The sequence below is a fragment of the Globicephala melas genome, chromosome 18 (genome assembly GCF_963455315.2).
Source record: "Globicephala melas chromosome 18, mGloMel1.2, whole genome shotgun sequence".
Taxonomy (NCBI): domain Eukaryota; kingdom Metazoa; phylum Chordata; class Mammalia; order Artiodactyla; family Delphinidae; genus Globicephala; species Globicephala melas.
The window spans coordinates 14,832,996-14,850,792 of record NC_083331.1 but is presented as its reverse complement, the minus strand read 5'-3'; positions in this window follow the sequence as shown (position 1 = coordinate 14,850,792).

Here is a 17,797-nt window from a genome sequence, read left to right as displayed (position 1 = left end):
CACATTTGTATGTTTTAGTGGCTGCGGAATATTCCATTTTATATGTGTACTATAATTTATTTAGCCAATCCCCATTGCATTGCTCTCAATTTTTCACATTTATAAACAATCCTGAAATGAATGTCCTTGATTACAGATCTTTGAGTACTACATGGTCTTAATATAGTTAAGTTTCTAGATGAGAAAGAAAGAATTCTGTATTTTAAATTTTAGGTCAAAAGAATTCTGTATTTTAAATTTTAATAGCTTCCGCCCAAAGATCTGTACAGTTTACACATTCACCACTGCCATGCTGGCATCTTGGTTGGATTTGCATTTTGATAATCTTAGATAAAAGAAATCTCAGGGCTAGAATCTGCTGTGCAAGGTAGAGGTGTAATTTTTGAATTACAAAAATGCAAAAATTACCCCATACAATGCCATTTTGGTCGTAGTTTCATAAGCACAAAATGGTAACCTTGACTCCTGAGTGAAAGCAGAAGTGCAGCCCGTTCTGACATTCTCTGTCGAGTTCCCACCTCTCAGCTCCCAATCCCGACAAAGACAGCCATACACATGTGAGGAGGTTTGCTGGGCCGGCTGGAGTAGGAAGTGCTTTGCTTTAAATCTGCCTTTTACGGAGGAGTCAGTGGGCTGAAATGGAAAGGTCCTTAACTCCCACACTTGCTGGCTCTGCACCCTTGGTGCGCCACTAATTCTCTCTGAACTGATTTCTTTATCTGCCTAATGGCATTTTGTGAGAACTAACTGAGAAATTAAACGTTAAGTCCCTAACCAATGCCTGACATGTAGCATTTGCTTGTTTTCTCCATCAGCTGAGCATCCTTCCTCTGTGGAGAGTAGAGCTGCTGTTCTAGGACCAAACTTCACTGTGACAAACGACTCCAGTTTTAAACCATCTCCTAGAGAAGGGTAAGTATTACTTGTAGGGATTCTCTATTCCTCTTGACTTGTTTTCAATATATTGGACATTAAGGTACGTTATTGAACAGGACACTTTTTTTGTTTGTTTTTTCAGAGCAATTTTCTCTAAGAGTCTTAACCATGTCCATTTGGTTTTGCCAAGCGCATTGTGAAATAAGTCATATTACTGTTTGGCCACATTATGTAGATATAGCTCATTATGTTTAAATCTGCTATTGTTTCAAAGGTAGCTCTGTTGACGCTGGTTCCAATGGGGGTGACTGTCACCAAATGAGACCAGAGTTGGGTCTGTGAGGCTTTTCACTCCGTGCACGTGTGAAATTGTTTCCTGGGTGAGCTGTTCTACCTGAGATTTGAAGAATCTGTCACTCGTGGTAATTTCCTTCTACCTGACGGTTTAGACAGACTCTTGCTATGCTTGTGCCCATTCAAACTACTCCAGGGTGTTCTCAACCACATGGCTGCCCATCTGGAGTATCCAAAAGGATCTTGGTGGATACGTGGGAAGCAGCTGCAGGTGGAGACTATTCCTGGAGAAATGCAAAGAGCCCAGTAGGCAGGTGGGGAAACAAGCCCTGGACAGGAGGGAGGCAGCACAACCTAATTCATTATCTTGCTTTTATTTAACCACCATCAAAGGTGGGGAGTGTAGTGAATAGTGTCCTTAGTCTTCAGATGAAGAAATGGGAATTCACAGGTTCAATGACTAAGTCGAATGAGATTTGTAAAGCTCGAGCTTGGGCTCAAGACTTGTGGTCCAGTGCCGTCTCCACTGGGGAAGACTGCGATGGTGTAGCACCCCAAAACTGTTCCTGGGCTGCAGATGCAGGAGGCCCAGATTCAGCATGCACAGCAAAGGGTCAGGGTTCAGCCACATACATGAAGCTCAGCGGGAACACCACCTAGTGGGAAACTAGAGGGAAACTGAGGCAGACACCCTGTTCTGTGGAGTGTGTTGCTGAAGCCAGAGATGGAGGGACCAAGGATGTCAAGGTGTTCAGGGCTCACCTCAGATACCAGTTGCTTCACCCAGTCCAAGATCCACCTGGGAGAGGTTGGAGGCTGTTAACTTACCCTAGTTCATCAGGGTTCGTTAGGTACGAAGCATGGCAGAGCTCAGGAGAAATGAAGCCTCGTGACTTCAGGTCAGAGGGGCTGCAAACAGCAGAGACTGTATGTAGGTTTCACAGTTTAGCCCACAGAATTGCCCTGTTCCAGAAGCTTCTTCTACCTTCCTTGCTTCACCTCTGCATTGTCGATTGAGTGCAGCAAGCAATGCCAACGATGCCAGACTGTGATGGGCTCCGTGAAAGTGCTCTGAGCCCACTTAACCAGGTTCTCTCCTTTCCTGTTGGAATGAGTCAGCCCGTCATTGAAACGTGTGCTGTTCGTGTGGCAGGCTTCCGTGGCTGATAAAGCTCTGAGTGAAGTTTAGGCGGCCGCGTGACCTCGGTCCCCTTCAGATTTATACCTGTTCATAGTTCTGTTTAGTCTGCAAAGTCACTTGTAGATAATAACAGCCTTTTTTTCTGTTATATTCTCCAAGAATCCAGTTACACTAAGCCTCTTGATACAGGTTCATGAGCTCAGATCATGCTCATGACCAATTGATTGGGAGTTTTTCTACTCCCCTCCCTTCCCCCCTCCCAACCCTTCAGCCGCAGATTAATATCTAACATCTTTCTAGAAGGCTGATAACAAAGTATCTTTGTAAAGAGCAAAGGCTTTTTTTTTTTTTTTTAAAGCTGAGTTCTGGTTAACCAAGTTTATTTTCTGTTGAAGCAGAGAATAACTATAGAAGGCACAGACCTGGCTGCTCAAATTCTTTCTTTTAAAATGAATGTTTTCATTGCTCTAAATTAGAAGATGCTGAGGATGATGGAGTGAGAAAGTCCAGGCAGGGCCTTCTGTTTAGCTACGATGTCCAGTTCTTGCAGTGATATGGAGAAAAGCAAAGAAAGTGATGTGTTGAAAGGCAATAGTGCCATTTTCAGTCTTATTTATCTCCTGCTCCTTGTTTTTATTTTTAAGGAACTAAAGGTAAATAATTTGTACTGAAATACATAAGGATAAATATTGGGTGGGGTGTTTCTAGCCACTTTTCTGTCTGAAACTTTTTGATACTTTTGGGTAGGAAAATCAAATGTGTTTCCTTTGTTATATAAACTCCAAGGGATTGAAAGCTAGGAGAGAAAATATAATCAGTAAAGCTTTGGCTTAATCAAGCTTCCAGACCCAGTGACCAATTTATAGGAAAATAAGACACAGGAGCATGTTAAGATACATCATGGGATGCAATTAGCAAAACTCAGATATAGGAAGTTCTAAAGAACAGATAATCTAATTTCTTCTTTTTCTTCTTCTTCTTCAACATCAACAAGACATGGGAAAAATAAATGGGGGAACCCATAATTTAAAAGAGATTTAAGATATATAACTGGGCTTCCCTGGTGGCACAGTGGTTGAGAGTCCGCCTGCCGATGCAGGGGACACGGGTTCATGCCCCGGTCCGGGAAGATCCCACATGCCGCGGAGCGGCTGGGCCCGTGAGCCATGGCCGCTGAGCCTGCGTGTCCGGGGAAAAAAAAAAAAAGATATATAACTAATAGTAGTGTATGGACCTTACTTGGATCCCAGTTCAAATCCCTACCTAAAAGATTTATAATCTTGGGGTAGTTGGGGGACAGCCCAGTAGCAATGAGAACTGCTAACATTAGACTGTGGGCTCTAATATCACTTTCCCCTAAAAGAAACCAGGCTTCCTTAAAGAAGTGGCCACTTCCATGCATAATATACGGCGTGAATTTAGAAAGTCTTGTCATATCAGTTAGCAAGGAAAATGGCAAAGACTTCTAACATCATCTTAGAACTCAAGAGCTACCTTGGTCAAAGATGGGAAATACGGGCGTCAGTAAGAACAATTACTGCAGTGGATGGAAACAGTTCAAATATGCTTAACTCCATGAGTTCAGAATGCTACTTGAAAAAGTGCAAATGAAGGGGTCATTATTGGAGGATGCCAAGGAACCAACTCATTATTTGAAACCTGATAGACAAGAGGGAAAAAGCAAGCATTTATTCTTCCTTTTAAATATGAACTGTGCCATGAGATAGTCAAAAGAAGACGGGAAGTTTCTCACTCTAGAAGTAATCCAACTAATAATTGAAGAAGAAATATTACCATTTCGTAACCATTAATTAATGGATGAATCTAGGCATTGAGCATGAATGAATACTAATATCACAACACTACAAACACATATTGTGCACCCCTGCAATGGAAGAACATAGTACCCCTATGACACAGTCTTGACAAAAAGTACTTGAACGTGCTTAAGCCTCTAGATCCAACTACCAATTTATAGGAAATACAGATGACAGGGAAACATGTTAAACTGCACCACGGGGCTACAATCACCAAAATCCAGATTGTGGGAACTTTCACAGGACAAACAATCCAGTTTCTTCAACAAATGTATTGCAAGGAAAAGAAATAAGGGTTGGAAAAGGAACCTCTATGCGCGAAGGCAATTTAAAGGATGTAAATCAATTATAATATGTGGATCTTCTTTAGATCCTATTTTTAAAAAGTGTCCAGATTCTAACTAACTGTAGTAACGTTAATGACATTCACGAGATCAGGATATTTGAACACTGTCTAAGGAATTATTATTTTGTTACATGTGATACTGGTATTGTGATTATGTTAGACTCTCTATCTTTTATAGGTATATATTGAAATATTTACAGAAATGATATGAGGCCTGGGAGTTACTTCAAAAGCATAAGGTTAAGGGGAGTCATCTCCTGGGGTGGAGATGAGCCAGACAGACCATGGGTTGATGGCTGTTGGAGCTAGGTAATGCTCATAGAGGAGGTATTATTTTGCCTTTTTGGTGTATGTTCAAAATTCGACATAATAAAAAAAAAAGATTATTTTAAAGGATAGGTAAATGTGAACACTGACTTGGTGTTTAATTATGTTGAGGAGTTAATGTTATTTTTAAAGTTTGTGGTAATTTGGATTTACACCTTTGAAAAGATAAAATAGTTTCTGGGATTTGCTTCAGATCATTGGTGCTTGTAGGGATAAAAATGAAATAAAAGTGTCCACTATTGTATAAGTTTGAACATTTCCTAAATTATAGGTAACATACAAAAGCTAGGCTAGGCTGTAATTAAAGAAAAAAAAGGGCTGCAGCATAGAACAGTTAATGTAAAAATGCCTTGTGTCTTTGACTAAAGTGAATGAAAGCCAAATGTTCATTTTTATTTTTCATGCTAAGCTTTTGGGTTAGCAAAAACAAAACCTAAACACAAATGCATTTAAGGCAAAGTGAATAGAAGTATATAAACCTGTTGACAGTAAAGAATTCTTCTTTGTAGCAATCGTATAATAAAACAAGGAATTTTTCAGCCCCATTTCCTCCCCCTATATCATCTGAAGGTCAGTAATGCTATTGTGTGTAAGATTTGTAGTGTCATTTATATAAACTGCCTATTAAATTAAGTTTCTAAGTTAAACTTGAAATTTATCAGAGGTAGACCTTGAAATTCATACATACGAGAAAAATAGGTAAAGTCGCATATTACAGAAGAGAAAAGATAAGTACCCATTTGTTTGAGCTTTAAAATGTACTGAAACGAGATAAGAAGGATGTTTTTATCAAAATGGTAAGAGCTACAAAAAAAAAAAGACGATTATATAAGGTCTTAGATTCTAGATGCTGAAGAGTAGATGGAGAGGGTGGCGGGAAGGAGACATTTGGCAAAGTCAGAGTCAGAATCTGTGGAGTCCGAAGTCTCTGAAGCACAGGGGGCTGTGGATTGCTTGCTCAACCTCCATTCCACTCTGCTTCTAGTTGGAGATGTTGGGACTCTAAACCTGATGCGTGGCAGATTCCCTTGCAGCAGGGATTCTGAATGAGAATTAGGCCTTGCTGATTATACATGCCTGCGTCTGGATTTGGAAGGCAGACGTGAGGTGGAGGCCGTCTCACTTTCATTTCTGGGGAGGCTGTCCTGCAGCAGCACTGCAGTTTGCTTTCTCCAGGCTCCTGGGTACTGAGAAGCAGTTGCAGAAGCAGAGCAGCTGTGGGGACTTCCAGACTCTGGCCTCCTTGTCCCTGGTTTACAGCTATGGGAGCGGGTCTGGAATGCATAGCTTCAGTGTGAACCTCAGGCTGGTAGCTGGTCTGGTGGCCCCATCTGCATTGTTGTGGGGTCCCTGCTATAGGCTCATCCCAGAACTTCTCTGTCAGCCCTTCCAAAGACTTTGTAAGCACCCAACTCCCTGGATTAAATTTCTTTCTGTTTAATGCATCTAGCGTGATATTGTTCACGATATTGCTGATGGAAACAAGCAGCATTTAAAAGCGTTCACGCTTTCACAAATGAATGTTAGGCCTGCCAAAATTCACCTTCTCTTCCCCACACACAGTTACCAAGGCCTCACACGTCCAGCTCCATCATCCCCAAGTCCCAGTTCTCTTGGTTCCTTCGCTGTTTCTTGCCAGTGGTCTCAACATTCAAGGTATCTGCAGTCAGCGAAGGACCTAGGCTTCAGAGTGGCTGGCAGGGTGTCCCACACTCAGCTTCAGTTGCAGATTCAGCTGTCTTTGAACTGTGCCAACTTCTCCTCCCCCCACACCTATTGTCACAATAATTCTAATATGTAGAGTTTTTTAAAAAATTTTATTTATTTTTGGCTGTGTTGAATCTTCGTCGCTGCATGCGGGCTTTCTCTAGTTGTGGCAAGCGAGGGCTACTCTTTGTTGCAGTGCGTGGGCTTCTCATTGCGGTGGCTTCTCTTGTGGAGCATGGGCTATAGGTGCGTGGGCTTCAGTAGTTACAGCATGTGGGCTCAGTAGGGCCCGCGGGTTTCTGTAGTTGTGGCTCGTGGGCTCTAGAGTGCAGGCTCAGTAGTTGTGGTGCACGGGCTTAGTTGCTCCACGGCATGTGGGATCTTCCCGGACCGGGGGTCGAACCCATGTCCCCTGCATTGGCAGGCGGATTCTTAACCACTGCACCACCAGGGAAGTCCCACATGTAGAGATTTTATCCCTATTCAAAGACAAGGTGCCTGAAGCTTAGAGACATTAAATAACATGTCCGATATCCATGTTTAAGGGCAGATTTAGGATTTGATCTCAGTTTTGTCTATTGAATGAGCTTTTGAAAATACACTAATGTAGGTATATAGTAAGCATCATAGTTTAGTCCTGCAGTCCTGCCGAGGACTGAGTAGAGGCTATACAAGAAACAGAATTTCTTTTCTTCTGTGCTGGCTTCCTGCCTTTCAGTTAGTTCATAGAAGACAGCCGAGGAAGAAGGCGTGGGAAAGAAGCCATAAAATATGAGTGAACAAAAGGAGCCAAAGGGTAGTGGAGACGAGCTGGTGGTGTTGGTGCTGTCGGTGGTAGAGATGGGTGGCATTGGCACGCTCGTGATGCTAGCTGGGGCAGTGGCAGCCCTGGTGGGCTTCGAGGTGTGGTCCGTCTGCTGCTAGCGCTCAGTAGGGGAGCAGATTGAAAGCTGCCTAAACATTTGTAGTGTTACTTCACCCTCGCTTCCGCTCCCTCCTTTCATTCTGTTGATAGAACGAACCTCCCTCTGCCGTAAAGGAGGAGTCTTCTTTCTGGCCTAGCAAACCCCACGCAGCTCAGCCAGGCCGCAAGGCTTGGTTGAGGCCTGGACCCCTGTCTTTTCCCTGTGAGTAACTTGACCTCCAGCTACAGACTTGGACCTCCTATATTCTGTTCCGTAACTGTGCTGTCTCTAAAACGCCAGCATGTGACTCCACGGGTGCTGTGCCCTGCCCCTGCAGTGGGCCTGGGAGCTAAAATACATGGCTCAGGATTCCAGTTCTGCAACTTTCTGTCTGTGTGATTCTGGCCCAGTTCCTTAACCTCTTTGAGCCTCTGTTTCCTCATCTCTGAAATGGGGGGAAATAACACTACTTCACAGGGTTAGAATGTGGATAAGGAAGTGAGTTAATTGCCTAGAACATGGCAGGTGCTTTATACATGGTGTCCCTTATATTAATTATACACACTCTGAATGGAGTCAATGCATCTCTCCACTGGGGTAAGCGGATGAGAAAACAGGGGGGTATCAAAGTGTATTTCTTCACTGACCAGAATAGATTTTCCATTAAGAAACTTACTTTCAAACGCATGCAGAACAGTCCAGTTCCTCGCAAGTGAAGTGTTGTTTTTTTGACTTGGCAAGGGCATGGTGTGCTCTGAGCCACTTACTGTCTTGTGTCATCAACGAAACACAACAACAGTAAGCAATTGGTGTTTGGCCTTCGTGACTCTGATCTCAGGTATCTGCCCACAGCCTGGTCAAGCTCTGGAGGCACACTTCAAATAACCCTTAGATAAATATTATTTCCTCTTAAGAGGAACCGTCAACCTAATGAATCATATTAAAATAATTCCTGACTGTACATTTGCCTAGTGTTAAATGTTCATAAACTTTATTCTGAACAACTCAGGTGCCATTAGACTTAGAGCTGTTACAGGAATTTTATCGTCTCTCCTTTTTCATAAATGTTTGTGTTTATTTAAAAACAATTTGCACAGAGTTGAGAGCTTAAATTTTATATTTTCTAAAAGGAAGAAGGGAATAATTAATTGTGTATCTCCCTATTTCTATCTATAGACCATCTCACTAAATATCTAGATCTGAAACTCTATGAGATTGATAAATATGCAAAAATCTGTGCTATCGGAAGTTGAAACGAACATGTTTAAATGAGATGTTTTTTATAAAGTGCTCCCACAGTTCTTGACTCAAAGTTAACAGTTTATAAAATCAGCTCCTTTTGAATATTTACTAGTGCCTTCGTTTGATGATTCTGACTCATACTATGTCCAGAAATTGTGTTTTCTTCACTTTGAAAGTGATTCATTTTTTTTCTTGCAATCCACTGGATATTGAGATCATGTCATGATGTGACTTAAACGTGATGTAACCTGGTGGAGGAAGGAATTACGTGACGTTGAGAAGGTCAGGTTGAATGAAGTGTTCCTAGTACCCTAAGGAAAGGAGATATTACCCTCTATTGGTTTACAAGTCATGTTTCAAATGTTTTCTTTGAGGTTAGGACTCAGATCATCCCTTTGCTATATACACTTAGTAATTTGCTAATTCATTCCTCAGGCTTTTAAGTAGCATTCAGACAACCTTATTTGTCTCCAGTCCCCATCTATAAAGTGGATGGCACGCCTACCCTACAGGTGTGTCATGGCTAGCAAGGCATAAGTATTTACTGGGGACTTATTTTAGCAAGAACTTAAGAAAGACGTCATGGCCCTTAGCCTTCATAGAATTGACTGTTGAGCCTTAGAGACCAAAGTGAAAGAAAACATTGTGAAAAAATGTTTTCATTGTTCCCTGAGAATTGAATACAGATACCAGGCCATGCAACCCCGGCTTCTGTCACTGCATTGAGTGCATATCCGGCTCCCTGGATAGTCTGGCCTTTCCCCCTCATAGCCCAGACCTCCTGAAGCTGCATGTTGGATTTGAGAAAACAACCTTTCCAGATAAAGCAAGATCATTCTTTGTTATCAGTAGACACATGGCCCACCCCCCCACCGCCCACCCCCCGCACCCCCCCCACCCCCGGCAGAAATTTCAAATAGCACTCAAGGTCCATTAGTAGAAGAATGAGAAGTGAAATTGGATCGCCCATTGAGGGTTGAGCTTTGGGTCTTGAGTCGTATTTAGTGATTAGTTTCTGAAAAGCCTTCTGCTGGTCAAGCTGCAGCACACTTTGGTCTTCTCCTGGTCCCATTAGGGTCATGGTCCGCAGTGAGGAAACTCAGCTTCTGATAAGGAAGAAGCTTGAGGGTTTTTTTTTTCTTTTTGCAGGTAGTACAGGGGGGTCAGGAAGCAGGAGCAGAGGATGTCCCCTTGACCTATGAGATAAGAAAACAAACAAACCCATGTGAGGCAGGAGTGACATTTGTTCCGAGGCCTAATTTTAGAAGCAGAATGTGAGGAGATGAGTTGGAACACACATGGGCAGCTCCAGTGAAAAGTTGAGATGGAATGTTCTTGCTCTTACTCTGAATGTGCTGTGGGACCAGCATGCACTGGGTTTTGCAAACAGATAATTGCTGATAGATTATAGTTTTCTACTGGAGGGTCTGAGATAATCTGGCTGGCTCTCTGTGAACAAGGAAATGGACTTGGTAGGAGCTGAAGGATGAAAAGTAACTTTCCTACATTAACCATCTAGGAAGCAAGTAGGAAGGGGAAGTAGAAACCCCCCAGGATGACTCCCTTGATTGAATCTTCATGGTGCTTTGTAATTAGGGGCCCTAAAGGGGTGTCTGAACGTTCAAAGGAAACTGGAAGACTGAAGGCTGTTTAGATGAGGGGTGGCAGATACATGGCATAAATGCCACCCTCTTCTTTTCCAGGCCATGGCAGATACCGCCAATCAGTCACGGCACTTTTTCCTACTAAGATCTTCAGTTCTTTTATGCTGAGATCTACAAAATTATGAAGACCACCTCTTCCTGTGTGAGTTCTCATTTTGTACTTCTGGTTGGAATAAATTAGAACTCACAAGACATCAAGAAACTGATATAAATCAAAAGGTTTCACTCTCCCTTTATTCCAGTTTATTGTGGTGGTCATGAAGTCTCTTAAAGTGAAGTTGATCTTGGTGATTTATTCTGGTCGAGGCACTTGTCTTATTGTTATTTTATTTTTTTTGCATAATGAGATTAATGTCAATTTTCAGAGACCGACTCATACTAACCAAGCTTTAGAAAACTAATGTTGTGGTATAATAAGAAATATACATGGGCTTTGCTCCCAGTTCTTGGTACAGAGCTCCTAAAACTCGGCATTTCTTGAGTGACAGGACTGCCTTTTGTTATTCATAAGAAGATCCTTTTCAGCACATCTGAGTTTATGCTAACGAGGTGACTTAACGTGTCCCCTGGATAGTCTGGGATGGGGCAGATTATCAGCAAGACCAAGCGATTAGAGGGTAGGAACTTTCAGCCCCCATCCACAGCCTCTAGGAAGGGCAGCGGGAGGAAGGCTGGAGATGAACACTCTACAAAAACTCTTGAACAATGATAGGTGATGAGCTTCCAGGTTGGTGAACACATAGAAGTGCTGGGAGGGTGGTGTGTCTGGAGGGAGCATGGCAGCTCCATGACTCTCCCCCCTTGCCCTAAGTATCTCTTCCAGCTGGCTCTTCCTGAGTTGTATTCTTTTATAATAAATCAGTAAACGTAAGTAAATGTTTCCCTGAGTTCTGTTAGCTATTCTAGCAAATTATTGAGCAAGAGGGGGGGGGTCAGGGGAACCTGATTTATAGCTGGTTGGTCAGAAGTGCAGGTGACAGCATGGACTTGCAATTGGCCTCTGAAGTAGGGGTGGGAGGTAGAGGAAGGGTGGGTGTGGTGAGACTGAGCCCTTAACCTGTGGGATCTGCTGCAATCTCTAGGTAGATAGTGTCAGGATTGAATTTGTAGGGTACCAGTTTGTGTCTGCCCGAGATTGGGGAATTGCTTGGAGAAGGAAAAACCCACACATACTTTTAGCTTGCCCTGGGCCTTGTCTACCTGAGAAGTAAAATTATCATGAGAAAGTTTCTTAAGAATTATGGAACCAGAACTAACAGAATCAGTTGCCTGAATTCCTTTATTCATTTATTTTTTTGATCATTCTACATTGAAGACAAAGAGTCTGCTCTCTTAGGGCCTACATGGCAAGGAAGGGGGCAGATGATCAACAAGGAAACAATGAATGAACAAAGTTATTTCCAATAGTGTTACATGGTATAAAGGGTATAAGACAGGATATTGTGGTCGTGAATCAAACATTTGATTCACGCTTTATCAGCAGACTGGCCTTTCTACAATTGGTAAATTCCTGACACCAGAAGCGGAATGACTCAGGCCTCAGGCAGGGACACGCCTTCTCCCTTGGACGGTGCTCTAACGGGGACTGCAAAACATGCCTCAGTGTGTCCTGCTCATAGACCCCTTCACATCGATCAGCAATCCTTATGCTGGGGAGCGGAGTAGCACAGAGTTGTGGTTAAGAGCAGGAGCCCTGCAGCTGGGACAGACCTGGAGACATACCCTGATTGTGCTTTTAGTCATTCAACAAACGTCCATTGAGTATATATTATGTACCAGGTGCTGTACTGGTGCTAAAGACAGGCAGTGAACAAATACATATGAAATATGACATTTATCTTTGGACACCTATGTTCACAGCAGCATTATTCACAATAGCCAGAAAGGTGGAAACAACCCAAGTGTCCACTGATGGATGAACGGATAAACCAAAGGTGGCATAAACACACAATGGAATATTATTCAGCCTTAAAAAGGAAGGTAATTCTGACCCATGCTGCAGCGTGGATGAACCTTGAGGACACTATGCTGAGTGAGATAAGCGGTCACAAAAGGACAAATACTGTGTGATTTCACTTATGTGAGGCACCTAGAGTACCTCACATCAGGTCCACATAAATTCATAGAGACAGAAAGTAGAAGGCTGCTTGCTGGAATCGGGGAGAGATGGGAGTTGGTGTTTAATGGGTATAGAATTTCAGTTTTGCAAGACGAAAAGAGTTCTGTGGCTGGGTGGTGGTGATGGTCGCACAACAATACGCTTAAAAATGGTTAAGATGGTACATTTTATATCATGTGTATTTTACTACTATAAAAACAACATAAATCTAAAAGGGCTGTTAAACACTGAGAAGAATACAGCAGGTACAGGGGATAGAGAGTGGCCTGGGTAGTTGCTGTTTTGGGAAGGGTGGTGTAGGCATAGCCTCTCTTAGGACATGACAGAAGAGACCCAAAGGAAATGAGGGTACAGGCCATGAGGACGTTAGAGAGAACATTCCAGACAGAGGGAAGAGCAAGTGGAGGGAGCCTGAGCTGGGAGCAGGCTTGGTGTGTTTGAGGATCAGCCAGGAGGTCCTGGACTGGACTGGAGGGGTTGGGGGTGAGCAGACAGGAAACGAGGTTTGAGAGGGAGACCGAGGCCAGATCAGGTCGCATCCTGCCACCACGGTAAGGACCTCAGGTCGTTCTCCAGGTCAGCTGGGAAGTCACTGGAGGGTTTTGATGGAGGGGCGACATGGTCTCAGTTATATTTTCAAAGGAATCATCCTGACTCCCTGGCAAAGAATAGACTTCAGGGGACCAAGAGTGGAGGCAAGATGACCAGTAAGGAAGCTGATGCAGCTAGAAAGCAAGTCAGGGTGAGGGACGAAGGTGGCGTGGACCAGGGCGGGTATTGGTGGAAGCAGCAAGAGGCGGTCTGATTCTGCGTGTTAAATGTTGAAGGTAGCGGACCAGTGTGACGGTAGTTAACAAGATAACTTTTACGCAACAGGGTGATGGCCGGCTTTTCCGGTCCCCTCTGAGGCCCCTTCACTCCCACGCGAGGTCTGTGCCCACCCAGCTGCCTCTGCCCACCTCTACTTCTCATCACCGAGGCCCAAGGAACACTGGGTCCTTGATCAGCCGTGGAGGCCCTGGGTGCTGCCTCCAAACGTCCCTCTACCTGCCTCCCCACCCCCACTCGGCACCACTGCTCCCGCTCCAGGGGGCAAAGGCCAACTGCCATGAAGGTCCCCAGAAGCCAGCGCATATCTAACCTGATGCATCTCAAGCCCCGCCCCTTAGCCCCGCCCCTTTGCGAGAGGCGGGCCTCTGGGGTGTGGGCTTCGCAGCCTCTGGCCCCGGATTTCTACCTCTTCTTCATCTTCCTTCTCTCGTTCATCCGGCAAGAAGCATCAGGGCTTCCCTTCTTCCTGGAGGGGACCTCCGTCAGGTGGGACTCCCTGAGCTGGTTTGCCGGCCTTGCTGCTTGAAATGTTAAAGGGGAGATAACGGGATTTTGAAAACCCTTTTCTCTCTTGACAAAGCCTTTGCATGGATTTGATAACCCTTTTATAGATGGTAGACGTTGAACTTGAATCTTTTTCTTGGCTTCCTTACTGGAACATTCTAATGTTCTTCCCTGCAACACTCCTCCCCCACCCCCCGAGCTAGGACTAAGGTCATTTGCAGAGAAATGCCAAAAAGAAAAGCACAGTGATAGATTCCAAGATACTACACCTCTCACATAAGTGGACTTTAATAATGTGAAGCAGTTTCCATAAGTTTCCCAAGGCAAAGTTGCCTGTGTCCACGAGCTGTCTCCAGCGCTGCAGGGAATGGCGGTGACTTGGTCTCCTCTGCCTGGTGCTGCATGGACCAGGCTCATCCCTTGCCCTGATTGTTTGGCTGGGGACATTTTTGGAAACTCTCCAGAGAAAAATGTTAAAACCAACCTGAAACAGGTTGTCACTGGCATGGAGCAAAGCAGGAGGTGTGGAAACGGGCAGCCGTTTGGAGGTTTGCAGTCAGATGCAGTCGGATGGAGGTTTCTTGAAAGTTCAAGGGAGCCATGGATACAAACACAGGGTGTAAGGTCAGGACCTTGGGCGCAGGGTGGGGACACTGGACAGGAAGAGAAAGACCCCAGACTCCCGTTGGAACCAAGTCAGTCGCCATTTTCAGCACTGGACTGGCATGTGGTCCAGCGGTCTGGAAGTAAGTTCAGAGGGTGGTGAGTTGCAGAAGCTGTGGGCTGTGGTCCAGGCACTGCCCCTCATGAGTTGTGTGGTTAATTTCCAAGACTCAGTTTCTTTATCAGTAAAATAGGAACAATAGTGTGATCACCTCTGTCCAACCCATTTCACAGGTTTCCTGGCCACCTGGTATATAAAAGGGCTGCGTAAATTCCTAGGTTGGGACACATGAGGGCTGGGAGGCAACAGTTGTCCCCAAGGCAGAGATGTCATGATTCGCAGTCTTCGAGACCCCTGCCTGGGAGCCTGGACCACTCGCCTGGGTCCGAGGGGTCAGTGGGCTTCTCATCCCTTACCAGGAGTGGGGATATTTGGAGGCAACTAGAAAGCTCTGTGTGATGCCCCCAGTGGGGTCGTCCGGGGCTGCTGACTGCTTTTACTTAGCAACAGGCGTTTCAAATGCACAACACGAGACTGTAGCCCCTAGGAATGCAGCATTTTTGAGCAGCGATGTACAGCATGCCGGCTGTAAAACATTGCCGTGTTCACACTAGTGCTCAAGACATGTGAAGAGAAGCGAATATATTACTGCTGGAATATTTCTGTATTGAGGAGAACCTTGCCATTACCCTACAGAGCCTTCTGGAAGAAATTAGGATCAGTTTTAAGAGGCCTGCTTGAACGCAGTGGAGCATTCATTCCTTTTATTTTATTCCTTACACATTTACAATTGGAAAATGTCATTATTCTGGAATTATTAAGTAGTTGGGGGAAGGATTACTTATTTTTAAATTTATTTTTGAGAGCTCCTTTCCTTATTTCTTTTCATGTTAAAAAATGTATTCTCTCAGAAGCCGATTTCTTTTTCTTTTTCTGGCGTGTGTGTGTATTAAAAAACCTTGGCCTGAGCTTGAGAGGCTGACCTTTAACTTCAGAGGAGGAAGTGCGGTGTCGGGCAGCTGGGGAGGGCGAGAGGGAGGGCAGAGTGAGTCAGAGGCTTTGCAGTGCCCTCCTCCCTCCTCCCAGACAGGAGCCAAGCGCGTCCATCCAGTGCTACATGGGAAAAAGGAGTCCTGTAGAAGTGACCGCTGTGGTGACGACAGCGTAAGTGGTTCCTCTTTTGAAGTCCTAATGCTCCCAGAGCTGTGGGAACCGCAGTCGGCGTTCACCGTCCTCCCTCCACCACTGGCGAGCCATAAGGAACCGGGCGTTTTCCCTCCAAGATGGAGGAGAGGGGCTGTGACTGTGAAGAACCGTTGACTTTAGGAGCCGAGCTGGAGGCTGATGAATGGGCAGCATTTCAGGGTGGGCCCTGGGTTCACAGTGACCTTGAACCATGACTTCAGTGTTTTGGCAGCTGCCTCTCCAGAAGAAGGGGGGCCCACTGCATTTATTATCTGAGAACTGTGGTGTCCTGTATCTGAGTAGACCGGCCACGTCCATGGGGCAGCCCGCGGTGAGCTCTCTGTGCCGATGGAAGGGGCTCTTGTCTGCCTGCCGCCTCTTCTGTGGAACTTCGCCTGTGCAACTGAAACCGAGGCGTGAGCCTCCCACTCCCACACTTCTGAAATCTCAAGTCACGTACCCACCATCTTTCTTTTTTTTAAAATCACTTTTTTTTTTTGGCCGCACAGCATGCGGGATCTTAGTTCCCCGACCAGGGATTGAACCTGCAGAGTCTTAACGGTTGGACCACCAGGGAAGTCCCCAGCATCTTTTTTCTTTTGACTCCATAACAGTGATTTTGGGAATGGTCTCAGCATCCTCAGCAATGGCAAGCCAGCAAATGAGCAGTTACTCTGTATAAGCTTGGTCCTAGGAACAACAGATGGAGAGAGAAGGAGGGAGAGAGAGTGAGAGAGAATCTTCTTTAGGGTCTTACAAAGAATCTGAGGATAAGGACATGGATTCTTCCCTCAGCATGCCACTAACACTCTTCTCACCCGGGTCATACATGACCTCCTAACCATCAGTTCCAGCAAACATTTCCCATCGCCTTCCCTGCCGTGGGAGAAACAACCTCCTATTTGGACATCCTCTCTTGAACTCCCAAGACAGCACTCAGCCTTGGTTCCCCTGCCCCCTTTCACACTATGTCTTGAGGTCAGTTGTTCTCTACATCTGTCCCATGGATGTAGCTGCTGTTTCTCAGACTTCCACTTTTGGTCTTCTTCTCACTCCTCCATTTTTTTTTTTCCTCAGCAATTTCATCTTATCCCAGAGCATTTGATTCCACATTTTTAACAGGCTTCCCAGGTGTGCTGATTCCCAAGCAGTTTTGAGAATCTCTGGACTTCTTAATCCCTCTGGTCTTAGCTTCCCCACCTATAACATGGGGATAATACTGGTACTTGCCTCACTGGACTGTTGTCAGGATGAAGTGTGTTCATGTATGTCAAGCACTTAGAGCAGTGCCTTGCTCATAGTCAGATTTCCATACGTGTCTGTTGTTGTTAAGTTTAGGCAGAGGCCTGATGGGAAACAGGTCTTCAAAGGAGCATTGAGGCCTTTTGCAGAGACATAGTTGTTCCCCCAAATCTAGTCTCCCCTTCCGGAATCCCCACGTGGCCACGCAGAATCTCTTGCAGCTAGGGTGTGCCTGTGTAACTAGGTTCTGGGAAACAAGGGCTAACTGGAAATGTCCTGTGGCAGTTTCTGGGAACTTCCCTACAAGCCAGCTTTGTCCTCTCTTCTTTCTGCCATTCTGCTGCCCAGAACTTGAGGTGGTGGCTGCCATCTTGAAACATGAGCATGAGGACCATTTATGAAGCTCGTCAGGATGCTGAGCTGAAAGTGCCTGAGCGCTCAGGAGTTCATGTAGCACATCTCTTTACGCCCTGGATTGCTCACCTCTTGAGTTTTACATGAGAGGGGAATAAACTTCTGTCTTTTTTTCTTTTAATAAATTTATTTATTTATTTATTTTTGGCTGCATTGGGTCTTTGTTGCTGTGCGCGGGCTTTCTCTAGTTGCGGCCAGCGGGGGCTACTCTTCACTGTGGTGCACGGGCTTATTGCGGTGGCTTCTCTTGTTGCGGCACACTGGCTCTAGGCACGCAGGCTTCAGTAGCTGTGGCACGCGGGCTCAATAGTTGTGGCTCGTGGGCTCTAGAGCGCAGGCTCAGTAGTTGTGGCGCACGGGCTTAGTTGCTCCGCAGCATGTGGGATCTCTGTGAACCTGTGTCCCCTGCACTGTCAGGTGGACCCTTAACCACTGTGCCACCAGGGAAGTCCCTAAACTTATGTCTTTTTAAAGCCACTACGTTTTTGGGTCTACAAATTGAATTGTAGCCAACCTAAT